Here is a 4,983-nt window from a genome sequence, read left to right on the forward strand (position 1 = left end):
GAAAGGTTTTTAAGCAAATCTGAGACCAGAAGTTTAGGTCTAAGTTAACTGATAAATCCGCTTCCCATTTTGCAATAGGAAGTGATATTGATTCATCTGTTTTAGAAAGCATTCTGTATATTTTGGATAGTAATTTGGGGGGTTTAAGAGTAAGAAATTGAACCACACTTGGTGGTGTTTGTAGTTCAACTTGACCCGGTTTAAATTTCTTTTTTACTATGGATTTAATTTGTTGATATTCTAAAAATCTTTTCTTGTTGATCCCATATTGTGTAACTAGTCCGTCAAATGAAATAAATTCTGTTCCTTCTAGTATATGTTCTAAATATTTGATTCCTTTATCACTCCAATCTGAAAAGTTTATCATATTATTGTTTTGTAATATGTCAGGGTTGTTCCAGATAGGTGTACGTTTGCATGGGATTAATGAAGACGCCGTCAATTTTAGAAACTCCCACCATGCTGTCAGAGAAGAGCTGATGTTGATGCTTTTAAAGCATTCATGTCGTTGGATGTTTGAGCTGATAAATGGTAGGTCTGAGATCTCTAGATTATTGCAGAGTGCTTGTTCTACATCTAGCCAAGGTTCATCTAAGAGGGTGTGTTTTAGCCATCCTGAGATAAACTGAAGCCTGTTGGCTAAGAAGTAGTGCTGAAAGTTAGGCAGTTCTAGTCCTCCTTTATCCTTGGTCTTTTGTAGTGTTTTTAAGCTTATACGTGGGGGTTTATTTTTCCAAAGGAATTTGGACATACATGAATCTAGAGATCTGAACCAATCTTGTGGCGGTTTAGTTGGGATCATTGAGAATAAATAATTTATTTTTGGTAAGACCATCATTTTTATAGCGGCAACCCTTCCCATGAGTGATATGGGTAGACATTTCCATCTAGCCAGATCATCTTCTACCTTCTTTAAAAGTGGGATATGGTTTAATTTAGTTAGATCTGCAAGCTTGGGAGAAACATTAATACCTAAATATTTTATATTTCCCGATTGCAGTGGTGTAGAAGAGGAATTATGGAAGGAGCAATTAATCGGTAGGACTGTAGATTTTGACCAGTTAATTGAGTAATCTGATATTCTTGCAAAAGAGTTTATCAATTCAATCACCCCAGAGATATTGGTTTGTGAATTTTGGAGAAAGAGTAACACATCATCCGCATAAAGGCTGATTTTATGTTCCACGTTCTTGCATTTTATGCCCTTAATTACTGAATTCTGTCTAATTGCTGCTGCTAGTGGTTCAATAAAAATTGCAAATAGTGAAGGGGAGAGTGGGCATCCCTGCCTGGTGCCCCTCAAGAGACAGAAGCTGGAGGATGTCTGGTCATTTGTTCTAACACAAGCTGTTGGGGAATTATATAATATTTTTAACCAGTTTATGAAAGAGGATCCAAAACCAAATTTGTGTAAAGTTGCAAATAGAAATTTCCAGTTAACTCTGTCAAATGCTTTTTCTGCGTCTAAAGAGAATATTGTAGTTTCTAGGTTTTTACTGTATGAGTAGTCTATCAAATTAAGTAATCTACGTGTATTTGTTGATGAGTGCCTACCTTTTATGAAACCAGTTTGGGATATAAGGGATATTGGACGATAGCTTGAGGGATATACAGGGTCTTTGCCTGGTTTTAGCAGGAGATTAATGTTTGCAGAATTCATATTTGATGGAAGTCTGCCCTTTTCTTTAATTTCCAACAACGTTCTGTAGAAAACTGGTGCTAGAATCGACCAGAATTCTTTGTAGAATTCTGCAGGAAAGCCATCTGGACCTGGAGCCTTATTATTGTGCATACTTATCAGGGTAGGGCTGAACGATATATCGCATTTGCGATAATATCGCGACATGATCAAGTGCAATTTTCTAACCGCAAAGGCTGCGATTATACTCTGGACATGTCCAAATTCATGGGCTGCATCCTCCTGAGGCCGCATTTGTAGACCGATTACGTCACAGCGACGCGCCGAAGGCTGTCCAAATTACTACCATATCCCAGAATTCATAGCGCGGCCCAGCCAAACTCCAGTTTCCAACAATGGCGGCCGCTACTAAGTTTTAAAATTACTCATACTAATCTTTCTGGGTCACAAAATAAACTTTTAAAATATTTTCAGGCGAGAAAGTAGTTGTGTAAACATCAAATATCTGCTCGGTTTATCAAGATATCCCATATTTGCAAAAGTGCTTCGACGTTTTCAGAGGCGTCTGCTACCCACCAGCTCGACAGCTAGCCGGGAGCTCGAGGGTTACTGATGCGGCCGAGAACGGCACAACTCCCGGCACATCATTTTCAGATCACCGCGGAGTTTCGCTGCTCGGGTTAAACGTAATATATAAGTCACTTAGACAACCTAAAAATGTTATTGTTGGGCTTTTTTCAGTGTTTTGTTTGTTCGTGAGTAAATCGGTTTGGCTGAGATTAAAGTTATTAGATTAGATAAAATAAAACTTTATTAATCCCCCGGGTGGGTTCCTCCTTGTTTTTCACACAGCTGACTAAACGTCAAACAGAAAACTTATTAAACAGAAGTATGAGACAGTCGAGAATTTACGCCAGTGTCTGGTTATATTTTAGATAGCAAGAAGCAGACGGCCGAGTTTATTAAACTCCACCGAGACAGCGGTGACGCTAATCAGAACTAGCCTTCTGATTAGCTAATCAGAAGGCTAGACCGTCCAATTTCACGCCTTTAAATTTTAAAGGCGTGTTTGTGTGTGTGTTTATACAATTGCTATTATGTTTGCACTTTATGTGTAATGTTACTGACTGCAGAGATCAGTAAGATGTGTGTATTTTTTATTTATTAGTTTTATTTATTTAATATTATTTTTTAATTGAATGACTGTCTAGTAGTTCACAGATGTCGAAAAACTGAGTGTGGTAAAGCCACTGATTTTGTTTATGTATATTTCTGCAATCTGCACATTGTACTGACTTTCATTTTAATGTTTACACCAGGGTTCCTTGTCAGCACTTTATGCTCAGATGTTTGTAAGCTAAAAATAAACTATTGTGTATGTTCAAATATACTGTTGTGATTGAAGAAGTTAAATAAAAATGTCAGTCATCAATTCATGCATCACCTCATGTTATCATAACAGAGGTCTGTCTTCCAGGAAAGAACAGTTTAAAATTAATGTAATATAGTATTGGCCATACTATATGATGTATTGCTTGTCTTTGTTTAATAATACAGAAGACAAAGACCTTAAAAAATAATCGCATATCGCATCGCAATCGCAATATTGGGGCAAAAAATCGCAATTAGATTATTTTCCATAATCGTTCAGCCCTATATCAGGGCTTCCTGGAGTTCACCTGGTGTCAGTGGTGAATCCAGTGCCATTGCTTGAGTGTCCAATAATTTTGGAAGAGTTATGTTGTCCAAAAACTGATCAATTTCTTTTTTAGATGGGTTTATTTGTGGTGAATACAACGTTTTATAGAAATCCCTGAAAATGTTGTTTATTTGTATCGGATCATATATTGTGTTCCCCGATAAATCTTTAGCAGCACATATAGTTGTTTTTTCTTTATTTATTTTTAGCTGGTTTGCTAGAAATTGACCGGATTTATTACCATGTTCATAATTTTGTAGGCGTAGTCTTTGTACTAAGAATTTTGTTTTTTTATCAATTATCTCATTTAATTCTAGTTTTGTTTTGCGTATTTTGTTCAATGTTTCCTGATCTTGGTGGGACGCGTAGGCTTCTTCTAGTGATTTGATGTTTTTTTCTAATTCCTGAATATTTTTGTTTTCTTTTTTCTTTTTATGTGATGAGAAAGAAATTATTTTACCTCTCATCACAGCTTTCCCTGCTTCCCATAGAACAGAAGCTGATGTTTCGGGAGTGTCATTATAGTTCAAATATGAAGTCCACTCTTTTTTAAAATATTTAATAAAGTCTTCATCTTTAAGTAGTGATATATTAAATCTCCAGTTTTTTCTTGGCGTAGTATTATTCTTGTGCATTAGTGTTAAAGATACAGGACCATGATCGCTGACAGCTATAGGGTGAATCTCAGTGTCTGAAATGTCGTTCAGCAGTGAGCTGCTGACCAAAAAATAATCCAGACGAGAGTAGGAGTGTCATGGTCTACGGTGGGTGGCTGGAGTTTCCATTAGGCTCCTGAACTGACCTGGGATCCGCCCCTGGGCAGGGCCAACTCCAGCTCCTGCACACCTGGAGCCTATTGCAGGCTATCAAGCCAGAGGGATTTAAACCACACATCGATGTTCACTCACTGCCAGTTCGTCATCAACCCATGTTGGTAACAGGTCTTGTGTTTCAAGTTCTCGCTGTAATTCATCTTACTAACTAAGACTCTTTTGTGCTACAGTCGCTGTACCCACCCTGGCTCACTCCACCTCTGGACTCGGAATACCTAGTGATCATTTTGGAAATCCCTCTGTGCCTCACCTGCCTGCCCTCCTGCCATCACACTCCATCTGGAGCCCCGGATCTCAGGTCAGCCTTTCCACGCCACTCAGCCTCCCCTGGATCTTCATCATCCCCCTCTCAAACACTCCAGGTCCCTAACTGCAAAGTAAGAATTGCTGCTCTTATACTGGCCACTTCTGAGCTGCCTTCACTACCTGCCTAACTTCTATATCCTCTCCCCTCAGTGTGACTGTTCCCCACTCAGCTCCGTTCCACTTCTCAGGCCTCGTTCCCTCGCCCTAGCCACGTTCCCCTGGGCACGCCACACCAAGGCTCCACGTCTCGTCATTTTCTGTCTTTGCCACGTTTCCCTTTTTTTGTTCCCCTTGCACTTAACTGTAATAAACTATTAAATCATCTACCGTCTCCGTTCTGGGTTCCTGCACCTGGGTCCTATTCAGTACCGGCCATCCGTCGCCGTGACAAGGAGTGATGGACATGTGAGAAAAAAGTATATTCCTTACTGGTGGGGTGAAGGGAGCGCCATGCATCGCAAAGACCAAAGTCGCTCATATACTGTTTGATTATATTTGTGGACTGC

The 4,983-nt window shown here is 39.3% G+C and overlaps 1 long non-coding RNA gene across 1 annotated transcript; it reads left to right on the plus strand.

The window, feature by feature from the left end:
• The first annotated feature begins 4,103 nt into the window (after positions 1 to 4,103).
• Positions 4,104 to 4,761, plus strand: LOC146661526 (uncharacterized). The gene is made up of 3 exons (XR_014913180.1): positions 4,104 to 4,268; positions 4,342 to 4,548; positions 4,628 to 4,761. It is a non-coding gene; the product is annotated as an uncharacterized LOC146661526 (long non-coding RNA).
• Positions 4,762 to 4,983: the final 222 nt, after the last annotated feature.

Source organism: Rhamphochromis longiceps, linkage group LG9 (genome assembly GCF_057381845.1).
Source record: "Rhamphochromis longiceps isolate RC_006_pf linkage group LG9, R_longiceps_female_GT1.1, whole genome shotgun sequence".
Classification (NCBI taxonomy): Eukaryota; Metazoa; Chordata; class Actinopteri; order Cichliformes; family Cichlidae; genus Rhamphochromis; species Rhamphochromis longiceps.